We start from the raw sequence: 20,640 nt of genomic DNA, 5'->3' as shown, positions 1-20,640 counted from the left end.
GATTATCTCTGAAAATTTTTCATTGTAAATTTAATTAGTTGTTCCAAATTTTCTTGATTTCCCTCGGATTCTTTATCATTCCACTTTAAAACTCCCATTTTTAATAGGTATATCAGAAAGGAGAAAATATGCACAGAGGTAAGTCAAAAAGAACCGAGAAAGCGACCTGGAATATTATATGGGCTGTAATTTGGAAATCATTGTTTTAAGCCATTACATCTTGGCAAGATGATCAAACTCTATTCCCACCCCCGGAGGAGCCCGGAATATTTTATTCATCAGAGAATTTCCACTTAGTTTAGTAGCAGAGTGGTTTAGCAGAGTTCTTGATTAGGATGAGGACACCTAACTTCTAGTCTTTACTTGGTCAAGGGTGCGGTGTCAGCAAAGTGTCTCATTGTCTCTTTTTTGTAAAAAATGGGGATAATAAACCTTGCCACCTGCCTGCCTCGCAGCAATATTAAGAATACTAATGAGAGTCTCCCGAGAGACTGTGCATACCAGGAATATAGAGGAATACACTCTATAAACACAGCACCACATCCCTTTTCAGAACTCAGCCAGCTCATAGAAGCAGCTTGGCTCATCCCTTCACTTATAGGTGAAGAAACCGGGTGCAGAAAGACTCATGGCTAGTCCAAGGTCATGCCTTGGCCACCGGGTTAGGAAGCACCGGTTGCTTAGCCACCTGGTTTCTCTTTCCCCAAAATCATTACTTTTTTTTTTAAATTAGCAATTACATATTTAGAAAAATCAAAAGAAAGGCTTTTGAATACTTCTATTGTAAGGAACTGATAAAGGTTTGTCATTTTAACCTGATCTAAATTTACAATACGTACATATACTGAAACAATACTGAAATGCCACAAGCACAATTTCTTTACATTTTTATGTATCAGTTAAAAATAAATATAATAAAAAGTTTGAACAATCTCAGCTGTATTTACAAGTATCATTGTGACATTCTTCTCTTGCTGTCTAGGCAGAAGACAGATTGCTCCCCAGGGGCAAGTCAATTTATTAATTACAGTTCATCAAGGATTTTTCTTGCATCAAAGGAGTATTTGATTTTTGGCAGTAAAACTGACCCTCTCCGGGTGAACAATATTCTTAAAGATCCTCCTGGAACGGCGGGTGCCTCGGTTGTGTGCAAAAGGGGCTGATTCACCTTGCAAGGAGCTGGAACAACGGCAGAGACTTGGAGCACACACACCCGACCCGTCACTGTCCCTCCCCCCCCCCCCCCCCCCCCCCCCGCCCCACTTCTGCAATTTCTCTTGGGTGGTTTCTTCGCTGGGATTGGACTCCTCCAACTGCACTGAACGTTTGCTTGTGTACACTTGCCAAGCAGTCTCGGCACCTCTCTGGGCTCCATAGAGCCAATGACGGCTAAGAGTTGTCAGACAGCCAAGACTCACGAGAACTGTTCACTCGTATCCAGGTATAAACACGGGGCCAGAACCTGCGTCACTTGTCGAGTAGATGCTCCTAATTAACTCCTAATTAAATATTGTGGCTGGAGACTTCCTCCTTCTGCGGTACAGAAGAACAGTTTGCAGGGAATGCTCGATGACCAAAACCAGACCGTGCTGAGTAAGTCATGAGGAATTTCCAGATGGTTTAAATTGAGAGATCCTTATCCAATATTAGTATAGGCAGGTTGTACTAAGTTTGTCAACAGACCTTTTGGAAACATGTCTTTGTTTTGGAGTTTGTCCATTCAGGGCACCAGAATTTGGTTCTGTATTTGCCACTAAATTCAGAAATTTTGACTTTAAAAAGCCCTTGGGATTTGTCTGTTTGCTGAGACTGACCGAAACTCTGTTTTGAATGACAACCCATTTTGCTGAACCTACAACATCCACTAAAGGAAACCCATGTTCAACTATTACTTTCCTGTCCTTGGCCCTAATCAACAAACAGGTGACCGAGTACGGGGTGTTGTTTGAGTGCTGTTCCCTTTCTTGTCTTCCCCACATTTTCGGAATAGCCCTGTACCATAATATGAGGGGACAAGGAAAATGTGTTTTAGTAAATGAGACCCTCCAGTTTTTCTGTGACTCTTCCCCACAGGACTGGGACATTAACAGGACACCCTTAAATCTCAGCTGGCACGGCATCTCAGAGCCATTGTGTTAACTCATTTCAGTGTTGACATCACATAAACATTTATTTATTATTTATTTAATAGAGCAGTCATAATATCTTCTAGCCTCTGTGGTTCTCTTGTCTTAATTTGGACCAAATAATAATAATTACTCATAACGATATTAACTCACTTTCCCCCACTTGCCAGGTAGTAAGATGCTCTTTGAAATGGTTTACAGATATTAATTCATTTACCCTTCAAAATACAAAGAATAGATACTCATCTATTTAAATTATTGACATGCTGTCTTTCTGCGAGCAAATGGGGCACAACATACCCAGAGAAATTCTTTTAGGTTTATGCTGTCTAAGTTTTCTGTGCATCCTTCATTAGACAGAGTCCAGGGCTATGTGCTGAACCTGTGGATCACACACGATTCACACCATGGAGGAGCCTGGATCTACCTCGAAGCATTCTCACCTCGGGATGGAGACTAGAAACTCTTTGCCTGAGTTTCTTCATGGAATAGCATCTCTAAAAATATCAGCCACAGATTGAGGTTCGCTGATACGATTCAACAGGGTTACACTATTGGTTTGTGCTCATATAGGCTTACATCGCTACCTGGTTGTTAAAGAAAAACTTATCGGTGTTTTGGTTAGCCTTCATGGTCAGTGTGCTGGATTTAGAGACACTAGAAGACTGAGGCATACCCCTGTGCTCATCTGTAAAAACAGTTTCCTGAGGATTAACAGAGGCAGAAAAGACCCGCCCTGAATGTGTTGACACCACCTTGGCCCGGGGTCCTGGAATGATGACTTGGAAAAAGAGAAAGCCAACAGAGAATATTCTCTGCCTACTGGCTCACCATGACGTGAGCTACTGGCTTCTACCCTGCTTTTCCCAACACATGGGGCTGAACCATAGAAACTGTGAGCCCAAATGACCCTTTCCTCCCTTGAATCTTTCTGTGTCTGGTGTTCTGATGCAGCAAAAAAGGTCACCAACACAATTAGCATGCTAGTTTGAAGACCTGAAGAAACCAAGCTGTTCTGTTTCGTTTTGCTTTTAAGCATCAGGCGTTTAACTGGTGTGGTACCAACAACCCATAATATCCTAAGAGTTTTAGGGTTCTAATTAAAACAATTTTTAAGTTATTTTGGAGTCAGGGTCTCACTGTATTTCCCAGGCTGGCCTTGGAGTGTATTCTTCTGTTTTAGCATCCCTAATGCTGGGATAAAAGGTGTGTGTGCCACCACGCTCGGCTAGAAAAACAAAACAAAAATCCCAGCCCCCACCCCCAGACATACAGATCAACAAAACCTCGTTTTAGGCAACGGTATTAAATAAAAGTTTTCTTTCAAATAGGAATAAATAAGGTATAAATAATTTGTTTGTGGTTTGACTTTAAACATTATATGTTATTTCTTTAAAAATAATACAGACATTAAATTTTACATGGAAAATATATTTATTTACTTTATGAATTCCATTTGTTGAAACATGATTGTTAAGAAGAATGTCTCATCAGTGTTCCAGTTAACCTTCACAGTCAGTGTGCTGGGTTTAGAGTTACTAGAAGATCAAAGCATACTGCTAGGGTCCTGTGCCTTACCACATTGTTTGGAGTATGAGAATAAAATAGTACAGTCAATATCTTATAATGTATTTTTTTTGCTTTCCTGAAAGCAAAATGGTCTTAATTATCCTTAATATTTTTATTTGATATTATTTACATAATGTATAGAATCATTAAAAATATTCTTGGGTTTTAAAAGGGATTGTACTAATTTTATTAAGAGAGGAACAACTTTCTGAACATATTGAATTTTTATGCTTTTACATTTGACCATATTTTCATTTTGCTGTTCAGTGGAGTTTTAGAGTTTTCTTTTTTATAGGATTACACATTCATTTACTTACATAGTTTTAGAAAATATTTATTTAACTATGTTATATATAATATTAAGTGTCCAAATGACTGCTTCAGTTGGGATCTTTTATTAAAATATTTTACATACTTTTTAATTAGAGGGAATGTAGTGTTTTTTTTTTTCATTCTTTTGGGGGGCCCACCAGCCAGCTCCCAAATATATACACAGAGACTTATTCTTACTTATGAATGCCCAGCCTTAGCTTGCTTTGTTTCTAACCAGTTTTTCTTAACTTAAATTATCTTGTCTACCTTTTGCCTCTGGGCTTTACCTTTCTCTATTCTATATACCTCTCTTTCCTTCCTACTCCATGGCTGGCTGTGTGACTGAGTGGCTGGCCTCTGGTGTCCTCCTCTTCTCCTTTTTTGGCTCCTCCTTCCCATTTTATTTATTCTCTCTGCCTGACAGCCCCACCTATTTTTTCTCTCTCCTGACTAGCTATTGGCCCTTCAGCTCTTTATTAGACCAATCAGGCATTTTAGACAGGCAAAGCAGCACAACTTTCCAGAGTTAAGCAAATGCAACATAAAAGAATGCAACAGATCTTTGCATTATTAAACAAATATTCCACAGCATAGAAGAATGTAACACATTTTAATATTCTACAACAAGGGAAATGATTTTATTATTTTACAAGATAGTTTCATTAGAACGTTTTAGCTGTTCATTAATTAAGGATTAAGTAAATTTGGTGAATGTGTAATAATAAATGCACTATAATACTGAAAATTACATTTGTTCTTATTTATTGAGATAAAAGCAGAAAACCCCAGGATGGGTTTTCAGAGGTAAACATTTTAAAGAATTCCATTTTGGATGATATAATTAGCATAATGTATATGTCATTTGTAAGGTCTCCATATAGTTAAAGAGAGATATAATATTATCTGGTTTTCTGAGTTTGACTTATTTCTATTATTAGTATGATCTTCAGTTCCATCCATTTTACTTTTTGGGCTTTAAATAAAGTGTTTACTTATTTATTTATTTATTTATTTTTACTTATGTGTATGTGTGTGTGTGTGTGTGTTCCTGTTTGTGTGTGTGATACTTTTGTGTGGGTGCCCACTGTGGAGCTCTCCTGGAGTTGGAGTGGTAGATGGTTGTGGGCTTCTTGACACGGGTTCTGGGAATTGAGCTCAGGTCCAAGGGAAGAGCTCCAAGCACTCTTAATAACTGAGTCTATTCTTTATCCCTTAAATATGTTAATAATTAAAACATATACATTACAATGGTGTATTAATCAACTTTCATCCTGTATTTGTACATCTCAGGTATGGTAAACTGGACAACTGAAATAAGGAATTAAATTGAGCGAAGTCTCCTCAAAGCTAGTTTTCCCCTAATATGATACTTGCACTCTTGATGATATTGGGATCTGATAGAAGAGTCAGTTATAAAATTGTTACATTTCCTTATTGACATATGACCATCATTATTTTTATCACCACCAGAATATTAGCTATTACATCCTTAACTTATGCCAAGCCTCATGCTTTACGTGCATAATGTCATTACTCCCTGGGAATGGTGCATTACTGCTTGACCACAGCAAAGATTGTGATGCAGAGGCTCCCGAGGCAAAAGATTCGATCAGTGAAGAAGAAACCAGATATGGCCGGAGTTGGTCTTCCTCCCAAATTCATGCTTTATGGCCCCATAATCCTGTCTCAAATTTAATTTTTTGTCACAATAATTTCCATCTTACTTCCCTGCTCTCCTTACAGTACATAGTTTTCTTCTCCAGTGACTTGGAATTTGAAGACATAAGAAACATTTTTTTTTTAGCTATTCAGGAAAAAATGATATTCAGTAGTTTTGAACATTTGACTCATGAAGATTTAAGATTCTCTGAGTTGAGAGGTCATGTAGTCACTTCACAGGATAAAGAATGTGATCTAGGTTCAGACTGTTGGGCAATTTGTCTAAAATCACATAACTTTTCCCATTGAAAAATATTTATCCAACAGTTACTTAATGCCCAAAGTTTTCTAGCTGCTTTATAAATATTAATATAACCTCAAAAATGATTATATATGTAAGGCCCAACCATTACTATCTCTGCTTCAGAGGTGAGGACAGTGAGGCATAATGAATTTGAACATGAAAGCCACCTGTCTTAAAAGGGATAGTTCTCCAGGTGGAGTTAGGCGGCTGGCTAAGACTTTGTCCTTGATCGAGCTGTATGTTTCCTGGAACAGAAAGCCAGGGCTACTGATGTCTGTCTAGATTATTTCTACTGTGTGGGACTCTGGAATTTGATGTTGAGAAATAATTTTATACATTTTAGAAAAAATAAGGAATACTCTTTACAGCAACACCCATCTCCATGAGAGCTGGGCAGCTTCGAAAACCACGCCCCTCTCAAGCTGTTTTTTGTGTGGGACTGTCTTATTGATGATGGCCTTTTCACCCGATACCTGCTGATCTCCCATAATGCTAATATTCTCTCCATGGTTAACACTTGCTAGACTGTCGTTGCCAGCATAAATGTTAGAGACGCAGACATTTGATTTCGGCTCATCTTTAACTTTGAATAAAGAGATCTAAAAATCAATCCTTATAGTCCTGTTTCATTTTCTATGTATATAGGTCAAATATTTCAGGGCAAGGAGAGTATAAAAAGTAATCTATGATGTCAAGGCAAACATATCAGGTAAGCAGTTTTAAAATTATAATTTACATATGATACAAAAACCTCATTTGTTTTGTGTGCTTTTTGATCATCTTGCAATGGACCTCTGAAATTTAGCATGGTTCCTAAAATAATATTAATTTTGTGTGTATGTGTGTGTGTGTGTGTGTGTGTGTAACTTATTTCTATGAAATTAGTAGATTAGTAAAAAGAACCCAGTGTGCCAAAATTTGAGTTCAATTTAACATTTACTGTGTGACTTTTGGACAAATTACTCTTCAAATAATATTTTATTTTCACATCTGTACAGAAGAAATCATTGCTTGGTGGATTGGGTAAAATAATCTGTAGTCTATTTTGTGAATGGAAAATGTACTTTAATTGCAAAGTGTCATCAAGTCTTATTAATTTAACTGCTAATGAGCAGCCATTTGTGGGACAGGATGTGGTAGTGAGACACACACCAGATTAAGATGTACTCCACTGAATTCTAATCCTGCCTGTTTACCACAGTCACTGTGTGAGCTAGGATAAATATCTGGGATTCTATTTTTTGCACAATTGAAGTATTTAATGAGGAGAACACTGGAGCTCTTCTCAGTCCAGGGTTTTAGTGACCCATAGCACCCTGTTGTACACACACTCAAAGGGATCTGGGTACAGTTTCTGAGCAGACACGTTCCCGCTTGACACAGGTTGTGCTATAGATGAGTGTCACAGATATGTAAGTGGGTTCATTTACCTTTGAAAAATGGAATCACTGCTCAAAGACCCTCATTTAAATTTGGAGTTAAAAATACTTTTCCAATAATTTAAATTTCTTCTCTCTGATGACTTACAGTTGTTGGTCAGTAAAACAGATTCTGTATTTTAGGTTTTTCCATGCTCAGTCTATTCTCCCCTTGAGAATCTCAGTCTTTGTGATCAGCTCTGTAGTTTCTCTGAACTTTCTGAACATTGGGCTTAACATTTAGCTATCTTAAGTTTTCTTTTTTTTTTTTTTAAGTCTAGTGCACTCAAAGGATATATTTGATGCATTTTTCACTGAGCAAAAATGCCAAATATCACAACTGTTACTCAATAGTGAGTTTGATCTTTTCCTCTGAATGTTTATCAGACTCCCAATGGATATGTCTTAAAAAGCATACCTAAGCTCTTAAAAGTGTGGGGTTTTAGACATACGATGTTAGTCCTTCTTTTCTCTTTTCCTTCCTCACAGAAATACTTGTTCTCACATGAAATGAGCTGAACTTTATCACGTGTATATATCCAGCTACATCACTGCTATAAATAGCTCAATCTCAGTTACTCAACATTGTCAGGAAATGAGCTCTTGGGGCAAGTAAATTTCCTGATGACATTATCTTTTCAAGGGTCAGGACTTCACATTTATTTTAGATTGGCATCCTCCCCAATTATATGCAGCACTGTATTTACTTTCCAGCCACAGCAGGCTAGCGTCCTGAAAAACTCCTGTTGGGGGATTTACTTAAGTGTAAATGAGGGTGAGAAAGAAGAACATTGGGATTGAAACTACCACAGGTCTTCTAAATACTTTTACAACACAACTGGGCTGAAATCCCTACTAAATGTCCCACTAAACTCAAACAATCCTAATTGAGAGAGTATCAGTGGTGTTTTAGAAATGTTAATTGACTAGATGATTTGAGTTCATTTTTTATTTACTATTTCTTTATTACTAGAATCCTTTCCCCTTGAGTGACCAGATTAAATAGCAATTTGGTCTGATTTTGTTGCAGATAATATAGATTCTAGGTAAAAAAAAAGAAACAGATTTTATTAAATATCATTATCAGAAGAATTGTCTTATAACAGTGCTCCTGGTCAAAGAGGAAACTCCCTGTTCATTTAGTCAGCAAGCAGATATTCAGCCTTCGACCTTTCCAGATCCTCTGTGGGTATGACAGCCTATGCATGATCTGGAACTTGGCCATGGCTGGGTACTGACTGCGGTACGAGGATATGCTTTCTAGGAGAAGAGAAGCCCCATATTACTCTGCCTTTGGGTCATTTGTTCCCTTCTCATGAGAAAGAGGCTCAAAGCTTCTGCCACTGCAGGACCTCTTGGGCAGCTGACTTTCTCCAAATCTAATTAATGAATGGAAGGCAAGCACTGCCTCTCCCAGGTGTTTTCTGCCCTCAGAATCACCTTCCTGCCTCCTTTCTTCAGTGTCCTTTGACATCCACTCGATAAACAAAGCTGCCTGTGTTTCTGCATCCAGCTGAGCAGACAGGAGTCTCCTCACCTTCCTTTCTATGCTTTGAGTGGGGCGAATCTGTGGCAGGAAAGAGACATTGTACCTCTGCCTTGTGGAGATCGTACTTGCCTTGTGGCAGACACAGAACTAGGATCTTCAGGGTGGAAGCCCTGGAACTTTTGGTTTTAATAACCATGCTGGGTGATTTCTATAATGAGGCCTTTATAGAAAACTTGCCTTCTGAGGCAAGTCAAAGTAGGTTCAAATTTTCTACATGTTAAAAACCAGAGAAGCAAGCAAGCAATCTCAGTGAAGTAGCCTGAGACTCAGGGGAAGATCCAGAAATTCTCTGTTTTAGTGCCTGCTTGCTAATGACCTAAGATGAGTCCTTTAACTTCTAAGTGTCCTAAATGTGAAATGAAGAAGCTGAAAGACTTCTCACTTATCTAGTCATTTTCCAATAACTGTCAACAGCCTACACCATGTAAAATCTTTTTCCAGTCTCTGGGAAAACTGCAGAGAAGGGTCATTGCTGTGGGACAATGGTTTTGTACCCTGTAAAGAATTGTCACTTGTATTGGTTTAATAAAATGCTGTTGGCCAGTAGCCAGGCAGGAAGTATAGGCAGGGCAACCAGAATCGGAGAATTCTGGGAAGAGGAAAGGCTCAGTCTGCAGTCGTCACCCAGATGCAGAGGAAGCAAGTTGAGAGCACCTCACTGATAAAAGGTACCATGTCACGTGGCTAACACAGACAAGAATTATGGGTTAATGTAAGCTAAAAGAGTTAAAAAGAAGCCCGTGCCATCAGGCCAACGAGTTTATAATTAATGTAAGCCTCTGTGTGTTTCTTTGGGACTGAACGTCTGTCGTACTGGTCAGAACAGAAACCCCTACCTGCCCTGCTTCACAGGGTCCCATGAGTGCATCTGGTGACACCAGGACCTGGAGGGAGAATGGAGCAAACCATTCCCTTATCACATTGTTGTTACAGCTCATTTATTTTTTTTCTGTAATTTGGATTCTTATAGTCTAGTTACACTCTAAGATTACTAAATAAAGTTTTGAAAAGTATCCTAACAAAACAAATAGCTTTCTAACAGAAATGTCAACAACTTCATCCTCTGGACTCAGGAGAAATTGTCCTAACTCTAGGCACCTTCCACTTGGTTTTCAGAATGAAATGAGTTATCCATGTTGGATAAATTTGTTCTAAATTAAAGAAGGCTTTAATAGGGTTTACCCTACAATCCAGTCACAAGATGAGCAACATCTCTAATATCTTAGGTGAAGGGTCTCTTTTTTACCTCTCTTGGGTGAGGCAGAAAAACCTCCAAAGAGCACTGTGTGTGCTATGGTTTCAGTGTGATATGACCTTAGCTGACTTCAGTGCAAACTGATAGTGCTAGTTTAGGAGTTCTGGAAACCTTAAGACATGAGACCTAGTTGGAGGAAAGAGATGAAAGTGCATCTCTGGGGGTTATACGCTGACCATAGTCTTCTCTTTACTCTCAGCATCCTCTCCACTGTAAAGAAGCCCCTCCCCTCACCATAATGATCTGCCCAGGCACATGGGGCCAAGCAACCATGGACTCAGTGAACTAAGTAAACCCTTATCCCCACTTTAAGTTCTTCAGCAAAGTTTTTGGTCAAACCTCTACAAAAGTAGTGATACAGTGCTATATCTTAGCTGAGCATGATGGGAGGGCACCGGGTTGTCTTTCTTACTTCGGCATTTGTTTTTCCTGGCACATGAAGACAGACACTGAATCTCATTAAAAGTTTGAACCATGTTGTCTTTAGGATAAAAAGAACAGCAGGATCATACTGAGGGACTCCTCTGTTGCAGGGAACCTCTTGTTCATCCCAGCCGCCTGGCTAGCTTAGTCCTGAAATAACCACATAGAAATTGTATTAATTAAAACACTGCTTGGCCCATTAGCTGTAGCTTCTTATTGGCTAACTCTTATATTAATTTAACCCATTTCTATTAATATGTATATCACCACATGGCAGTAGCTTACCGGCAAAGATTCTAACCAGCATCTATCTCAGGCAGAGGATCCATGACATCACTCTGACTCTGCCCTTCTTCTTCCCAGCATTCAGTTCCATCTTCCTGTCCTACCTAAGTTCTGCCCTATCAACAGGCCAAGGCAGTTTCTTCATTCATTAACCAAGAAAAGCAACACACAGACAGAAGGACCTCCCACACCACTCCTCGGGTCTGTGTTTTCTTTGATGTTTTCATAGTACAGGTGTTTTGAGATAGTTGGTTACTTTTAGGGTCCTACGAATACAAGTCCCCTGGTTTGAAGCAGTTAAAGTCTTTAAGGTTGTGAAGTCCCTGGAATAAGAATGCAGCATTTTCTCTGTAACTTTTTAAAACTGTATTTGGATCTGGGTTTTCTACTATGTGGGAAACTTTAAATTTATTACACAGTAGTTGAAAAGCACAGTGATTGTAGGCTTCTCATTCTCACAGAGGAGTGTCTGGAAGGTTAAGAAGATAATTTAAAATTAAAACAGAATTCTCTTAGATGAAATCAGATTCTGTGTTGGAGTTTGTTGTCTTTGGTTGGAGGTACTGGTTTACTCTTAAGCCTTTCAGACATATGTTATTATTTCATTTGCTGAAGACTGAGAAAAGGCAAACTTGAAAGTTGTGAAATATAGCAAAAGATGAAGTTAGAGGATGATTAAGTGTCTTTTAAAAGGACAAAATTATTGTCTAAAATTAAAAGAGAAAAGAACTGTGCAAAGCTGACATGTTTGGCTTAAAACTTCTTGAATGAGATCCTTACTCAGGTCTGGGGTGGCGGAGTGGGGGGGAGAAAGAGCTTGCTGTAGGATGCTCCACCCCCAAGGTACATATTAGTCATGAGGTCCATCAGTGTCGCAGATGCGAAACTTATTACATTAAGAAGGAAAATCATTATTAAAAATAAAAAAGGACTCCCTGTAAAAGTCATTTAGTATGTCACTTAAATTTTCACCAATTTAAAAGGTACAACCGAGCTTGAATGAGAACTGAGTAGGAAGTCAGAGGAGAACAGTTTTGCACAATCTTGGAACAGAGTAGGTGGTCAAATAATTTTCCTCCAGACTATAGATGTGTAGTATCACAGAGCCTGTAAGGACATATATCTTAACCATAGAAAATAAGGCTTGAATTTACGGGTTCTTTAGTCTTAAAATGTGTCTTGTTAGAAAAACCAAGGAAATACGGTTGAAAATATGTTGGGTGTTTCTCTGACGATCCAGGAGTATGTCAACGGCTTTCTGGCAGGCTGGGATTAGAGGCGCTCAGAAGCTAACCCACAGAATGATTTGAGGCTCCCACCTGTAGAAATGAAAATGCATAAACGTCATAACTCTTCCTGTGTGTCGCTGGGCAGGCTTCTCCTGTTCTATGCCTCACTCTGCTGCCCGAGATCTGATGCGTTGTCACCTCCTCAATTATCTCATCCGTGGCTTTGATTCATTCCCTTCCAATGTGTTTGTCCTCCTGTAAAAGTGACCCATTTTGCACTGGGTTGGTAGCAGGCTTCATATCAGATTTCTAGGACTGCAAGGTTTGCTTCCTCCCTTCTCCCCGGTATTTTATGATGATTTGACATTGGAGGAAAGACAGGTTCCTGTTGCTTTAGTACAGAGGCTGCTGTGCCGCCGTCGCTTTTTGGAGTAACACAGCAAACAATTACCCTTTTGTCTTCATGGTGTTTCCATCTTTGATATATGTTTTGGTTCCTGAGATGAATAAAGAAAAACCAAGAAAAACTAAAAAAGAGTAGCTATGAGGACTAGCTGGGGCTTTGAACAGTTTTCCTTGCATCTTAGCTATGTTGCATGTATATGACAAATTTGGGAAAATAAATAATTGAAGAACAAAGACAAGTAGTTGCAATAACATTTTATTCCAGTAGCTGTCAACTTAAGAGTTTTTATATTTACAAATTTTGATAAGTTATAATTCCATTTATATTCCTTTGATCCTTTTATCTATCATAACAATAACCAAAATTATATTTGCCAGATTTTGTTTGAATCCTAATTCATGTCTTTTTTTCTTTTATGTATGCCAGTGTCATACCTTCTCTATATCGAGAATATTTCTATCAATGAGCATGGAAAATAACGTTTCTTAAACACCTACTATTTTACAGGTACTTTGTATGAATAATGAATAATTCTTTGATCTTCATGGCAGCCTCTAGTTCTTATCTTTAGTTCACAGCTGAGAAAAAGCAGGCTCACAGAAGTAGAAATTCTTTCTGGTTGCCCAATTCAGAATGACAGAGTAAGCAGTGAGCTCAACTCTGGGGAGTATGGGTGTGCTTTCCCATCATACCTGGTGGCTCTCTGATTCCAAGCTCTGGGTGGTACCTGGATGGAACATTAGCAGGAAGCTGCTTAGCTTGACAATACCCTCTTAAAGCAACCAGCAAATGTCTGTTTTCTGATATTTATAGGTTAGGGTCTGGAGAACCTGTCTCTAAGAGAGTAACCTCTAGAAAAAGCAAACACATATGAAAAGTTTACTACCCTCCCATACCCAATACCCTGGACCCCATAACCTCGTGTGGGACAGTGGTATTCAGATGTGCAGAGAGAATGCAGGGACTCTTATTTATATGAGAGATATGAATGGATATTGATACTGTTTGAACAAAGTTAGCTGACAAGGAAGAAAATTGTGGATGCCTTTTTCACTCTTGATACAACTTTATTTCTTTTAAAATTGTAGAATATTTTTATTGCTGTATCCATGGTTTCACTTTTCATACACACAATGTATAATATTTGTCATTGTTTTAAAGACAAGATGACATTGACAGAACTTTCAATGTAGTGTATTGCTATAGTAGTTTGATAATATAATATAGTCTATTGTTATTACTAATTTCTTAAAAGTCTATTTGATAACTAAAACTTTATTTATTTTACTTCTGTATGCTCCAGGTTAAACATATCATATCCAGGATTTGATCCATATGCTTTGAAAGTTGACATGTCCACTGAAGATCACGAAATGTGTGACCAGGATAAGGGTTTTAAGTGGCTCTGGTCTAATTCCTGTTTACTCAAAGAGTTTCTAGAATGCTTTAACCCATACTAACAAACAATATTATTGATAATGCCATTTCTCTTTCAACAACTGATCTGTCAGTTGATTAAAATAAAAGTAAATAATATGGGTATGTGCTGTGGTGAGTTCAACCTCCGCTCCAGGACCAGGACCCACAGAGCTAAACTTCTTAATAAGATATTCCTTAAGACCTCAAAATCTAAAGACAGGTAAAAAGCAGAATAGCCCGAGAAAGAGGAGAGTGGGAGAGAAAACAAATGACAGATAACAAAACAAATGACAAAAACAGATGACAAAATGGGAGACAGATGACAAAACCAGGAAAGGGAAGAGGCAGACTCCGCATGTAAATGCGAAGTCATCTCAGAAGATTAGGCAGGACGTGGCATCTAGAAGAACACATTCTGTACGGAGGAAATGTCGTCACTGAAGTAGGAATGCTGAAGCTAGGTGGGAAGCGCAAAGAGAGAGACTTTTTAAGGAATCTACAGGAGATACGAAGGGATAAAATGGTATGGGAGTGAGAGAAGAGGAGAGAGGAGAGAGGGAGATGGGAGAGAGGACATTCAGAGAGGAGGGAGAAGGAAAAAAAGCAGAGAGGGGAGGGAGGAGGAGGAGGAGACAGACAGACAGTCAGACACACATACATACACAGAGGAAGACAGAGACAGGAGAGAATAGCTATCTGTGCATATAAAACCGATGGTTTCTGCCATTACTTTGTCATCTGGACGCCCTTCCTGTGGTTCTGGTGAGAGTCTGTTGATTTCAGCCCTGTCTTGTCAGGGGACATCAGTAAAATCTTGGGCTATGTTCTCACTGTCCTGAGTGAGTACTTAATCACAGACCGGTTAGTTATTCATGTGTCTGTCTGTCTGGTAGACCTTAAGGCATTTAAATGAAGGCATTCATTTAAACGTGGCCTTATGTTTAAAGGCCCAGCCCCTACCAGAGAGCTGTGTGCATTTGTGTGTGTTGTATATTTTCTGTGTGTGTGTGTGTGTGTGTGTGTGTGTGTGTGTGTGTGTGTGTGTGAAAAGCCCCTTCAATGGGTAAATGAACAAAGAGGACAAGGTAGGCAGGAAGGAATCCTACAAGAGGTAGTCTGGAGTCAATGTCTAGCACCTATGGGAGACTGCTGGGTCAGTCTGGAGGCAGAAGCCCACTTGGGACTAGCAGCTAGGCCACCCCCTCAGGTTAAGTTCCCTAAGCCAGAAAAAAAAAAAAAAGATGTTTTAAGGAACACTTACATGGGAAATGTGCCAAATTAGGATAAAAAGAATACAGAATGAAAGACAATAACTTAAGTCTAATCTTTCAAGCAAGGGGAGTAATGAGGAAAAGAAAGCAAGCAAGCTAAATCTTGATCACAGCGGCTGGGAAGGGACGGAGCACAGCGGCAGGAGGGAGGGGCTCCGGTTTGAGGCCTATTGGGTGGTCTTCCGGGTAATATTCTATTTTTGTGTGCGTCCTGTTCTTGGACGCACCCCAGGCGCATGCTAGCTTTCTTTCTTTCTCTTTTTTGTGCGTGTGTCAAGTAGCCTTCCCCTTTTCATCATTTTCTTTAGAAGCTTGCTCCATGAAGACTTTCAGGAATGAGCCTCCCTTCCAGAAAAACATGTCAGATGAAAGAGAAACCTCCAGCTACCAAGATTTAACAAGCAGTTGCACAGTTCAGACTGGAGTATCGGCCTCTCAGCTTCTTGGTGTTTGCTAAGAACCCATACTCTATTTGCATGAGAGAGGTCCAACTTACCTGTATTTACATATTTAGTTTTACCTACATTTTCACAGTTGAATCTTTGCCATTAACCAGTAGCAGTTTTAAATAAAACGAGCCTTTCCTTTTCAGATCATATTGACTTCTCTCTGTCTCTCTGTCTCTGTCTTCCTTTGTGTCTCTCTGTCTCTTCCCCTCATACCTTACGTGGGAATGCTAACTGATTTGATACACAGACAACCACAAGGGCTGTGAGTTCATGAGACGGTGTTCCTGTCAAATCCAGAAGACATTATTTTAACTCTGTCCTCCCTACCTTTGGCTCTAGTTATTTCAGCCTCCTTCTGTCACAATGGTCCTTGAGTTTTCATGGGAGGGGGTGTGCGGATGCCCCACTTAGGGCTGAGCATGTCACAGACACTTATTTTATATACTTTGACTGGCTGTAAGTTTCTATATTAACCATTATCCACTGTACAAAGAAACTTCTCTGGTGAGCTCTGAGGGCTACAATGATCTATTGATAGAGAAATATAAACTTAAAAGCTTTCTATTTTGCAAAATAAAATAACAGAGTAGGTGCAGTGCTGGAGCTTAGGCGTGTCCCATAGATTCTTGTCCAGATTTACAATATCAGCATGCTTGTTCTCTGGTGGATGGGGTCTCAATTCAAAGCGGAAAGTGGTTACCCCTATGACATTCAAGCCGCTGTTGCACAAATGAGCATATCTTGTCACGTTGTTCATTATCGTGGCCTACGGTTTCACAACTAGATGAGGCAACTTTGCTCTTGTTATGAAGTCTTAAATAAATAGAAATTGTTAAGGATTGGGACCTGTTGTGAGACATCTGGTAATTTTATTTATTTATTTGCTTATGTGTGTGTGTGTATTTCTGTGTGTGTGTTCACATGTGTATACATGTATACCTGGCTGTATGCACACATGTGATGATCAGAGAGCACCCTGAGTGTCATTCTTTATACACTGGTCACAGTTTCTTTTATTATCTTTGTTCCTTCCTTCCTTTCTTGGCAGAGGTTCTTTCACTGGTCAGCGCTCTGTCAGGCTAGGGTGGCTGTCCAGCAGGCCCCCAACGTCTTCCCGCCTACCCTGCCTAGCCTTGGGAGTGCAAGCAGAGTCATTGTGGCCTGAATTTTTATTTTGATATGAGGGCTGGAGATTGATCTCTGGTCCTGATGCTGGCAAGGCAAGCGTTTTATGGATGCCTCCCCATCCTGCTCCTGGTAACTGTAAAAATAAGACAGGGGCAAGGAGGACTTCAGAAAGAAGGAAGCAGACAGCTCTTAGGAGGAAACATTAGCTATTGTTCCCATTCAGTGATATCCGCTCCCTGAACCTGCCCCTGTCTGAATCCTTTGAAGGCCACTTCACTTCTTTTTTCTCTTTCCTTACTACACCAATAAAATCAGTCGCTCACTCTGCAATACACATCTAAAATGCCTTTTTTTTTGTAGAACAAACCCTTTGTGTGTAAATAATGCGTAAGCCCCTTCCTGCCTTAAAGCATTGTGTTGGGGAAAAAAAATCCAACCTAAATTGATTGTATAGATAGCCTGATTGTAAAGCAAGATTAATATGAAGACGCAAGGAGTCTGCAATAAAACCTACCTACTTAAATCCCTCACATTTGTGTACAGCATTCATATTTAGCAACAGTCCCAAGGCTGAGATTAAAGCTCTTTGGTAGGTTACTTCAAGGCCTTTTTATTGCTAAATCTTATTATGTCTCTAAAATGTAGAAATTAATCACCTGTCATCAAAGCTGCAGTGGATTATTGACTTCTAAATGTCTCTACAAATTGATTCATGACAGAATGAAACAGGAGACTGAACTAGCATTGAAATTCTTTTGCATGTGATAAAAAAGGTCTATTAAAAGCGTTTCAACAAATGCTGTCTATTAGGTAATCATCACAAAGTACTTTCCTATCAAAATGAGGTGCTTCTGGAATGGTTTTGATGAGATATATATTTTTTCCAGCACTGATGTGGTAACATGAAATTATTCTGAAACCCCAGGAAGCTGATTTGGAAATCCATTTAATTCTTATATTACAGAGCACACAATTTTTTCAAGTATTCACAGAATATAAAGAAGACAAAGAATTTACTTAGTGTGTGTGTGTGTGTGTGTGTGTGTTTGTGTGTGTGTGTGCTCATGCCTGTGTGTGAGTTCTTATGTATAGCAGACACTACAGATTTCTCAGGTGAAAGACATTGGTGTGCACTTATCCACAATGGGGGAATTACGATAACTTTTTTCTAATGAGGATTCCTTTCGTGGTTTCAGTATATTTTTTGACTGCATTCTGATTTCTTATTCCTGTTATTCAGAATTAGTGGCTTCCAATATCCCTGGCACCCCTGCCCTGCCATGAGACATTAGGCAATATTTGGAAACAATTTTGTCTGTCTAACTAATGCTTGTGGCATCTGGTAAAGGGGGACAAAGGATACCTTTAAATACCTAAAACACAGTCACATAGTCCAAAGTGTCAGTAGGGCCAAGGGCAAGAACCCTCCACTATATCTAAGGAAGACGTTAGGGCATATTTGACTAAGACATATTTGACTTAGGGCAGTGGGAGTTAAAATAGAACACATATATTTTCTCTGTGTTTGTGGTTTAGTTTTTTTTATGTTTGTTTACTTATTTATGGGTGCTAGTGTGTTTGCTTACATGTGGGCACAAGACTACTACAATACAGTGCTTCTCAACCTGTGGGTCGCCAACCCTTGGGGGGCGGGCTGCATGTCAGATAGCCTGCAAATCAGATATTTGCATTATAGTTCATAAAAGTAGCAAGATTACAGTTATGAAGTAGCAACAAAATAACTTTATGGTTGGGTCTCAGCACAACATGAGACCTGTATTAAAGGGCCCAGTATTCGGAAGGTTGAGAGTCACTGCTGCGGTGCATGGGTGCATGGGAGATCAGGGGACAACCTGAAGGAGTCAGTTCTTTACTACCTTGTGGGTCCCTGGGGTTTGAACTTGGGTCTCCAGGAGCATCTTCACTCACCGAGCCTTTCCTTTGGCCAGAAACCACGTTTATTTAATCAATAAATTCTTTCTTTCTTATTTTAGTCCTCTATTTCTTTCTTCTTTCTACCATTTAATTCTCAGAGATTGTTTTGACTCCAGAATTTTTTCATTGGGCCTCTCACGCTCTGTGTATGCATTGTTGGCATGCTCCACGCTGGTATTCTGTGCCTTTAGACCCCCCTGTGACTAGTTCAAGTCTTTATCTGTCTTTCTCTGTGGATGCTCTCAGAGATCAATATAAGGACTAGCCATTGAGCTAACCACTGATCAAAATGCATTTTGATTTTCAGTTAGCACCCCAGGACAATAATGGCTATCTCTGCTAAACAGGAGATTAAACATACCAAGGCAGAAAACTTCTATTTTGAGTTTCTGTCCCTAAAAGATGACTCAATCCAGTTCGGAAAAAAAAAAAATACAACCTTTAAACCTTTAACCCAAGTAGCCAGTGTTCCCTTGTTACTTCATGATGTCGCTTCTGCAACATGCAAATATAGAATATGCAAATTAAGCAAGCAAGCAAACAAACAAAAAACAATAATGAAACTAAGTGTTGCCTGCACTGGATTGAGTTCCACAGTGTCAAGAATAGCTGTTGCTTTCTTTCTTTTTTTTTTTTTTTTAAATCTTTGTATTTTAGTAATTAGGTCTCTTAATATGTAACTCTTATTCAAGTCGAGCTTAAAGGGTAACACGCTAACTCAGAAAGTCTTTTCTATAGACCACTCTATATGCCCAGGATGTGGGCAAACGTCTAACATATACTCCTTTCCCAGGCTCTGTGCAGGCCCCCCCATTACTCTGTTTGTCTCACCTTCCTCCTGACTGCTCCACTCCATTATCAGTGCTCTGGGATGGTCCTTGATTCAGTGGAGTCTTTACTGTGAGATTCCGGGACCCTGATCGCGATCGATGACATCTGTGGTTGACTCGCTTAGATTTGGCTCTAGGCAGCCATCTTCTCCCGGGCAGGGCTGTGTCTTAGCGACAGACTTGGCCTTGAGCAGAGCTGACATGAAATTGCACTCACCAAGAGACATGGAGTGCAGACAGCATCACGTGGAAGCCGCCACGGGTGCTTCCATTTCCTCTTTGAGTGATAATTGTCACCGCTGCCGAGTACCTCAAAGACCAAAGCAGCAGAGACATGCCAGGAAATTAATGTATGGATACAAACAGTTGTTGGACAGCTTAAACCTGGATCAATGGAGACGATTATGAGACGTAAGGAGAGTTTTAAACGTTGTACCCGATTTTTGAGAGACTGAGAAAAAAAAAAACTTGTTCAGGCAGAATAGCTGCAGGTAGAGATTTACCCTCCCAATGCTGAGCGCTTATAATTGCTTCACACTTGGTTATTCTATTACTCTCCCCCTTCAAGTCTTCGGTTGGGCAAGTGGGGCCAATAACCTTCAACTCCCAGCCTCTTACAGTCTGATTGCCACTAACCATCTCACTGTGTAGTTTTCTCCCCCCTTCCAACACTCTGAGGCCATTTCTGGTACTTGTATAACATTTACAGGCAATAGTTAAAATTTAACTGATATTTGGGGAAAACTCTTGTTAGCAAGGATTGCTTATGCAAAGACTATATCTTAGAAAGCATCTCCAGTCTTTTGGAAGACTGAGAACTTAAAAGGCGGCTTTTGAGCTGAATTCATATATCTTTGTCTTTATTTTTAGTTGATCTTGGCAAATCCCTCACATATAACCCAAGACCAATAGGAAGTTCCACTCGGAAGGCAGTCACGATTCAGTGATCTTATCCTGGGAATGCCTGCTTTTGGCGTTTACACCACATAATTTGGGAACCAGTTTACACATTTACTCCTGTGCTTTTCAAGGGGCTTTTATGATCTGCCAAGTGGACAAATGTCAACAGGCTT

The sequence above is a fragment of the Myodes glareolus genome, chromosome 12 (genome assembly GCF_982192425.1).
Source record: "Myodes glareolus chromosome 12, mMyoGla1.1, whole genome shotgun sequence".
Lineage (NCBI taxonomy): Eukaryota > Metazoa > Chordata > Mammalia > Rodentia > Cricetidae > Myodes > Myodes glareolus.
This window is presented reverse-complemented; position numbering follows the sequence as displayed.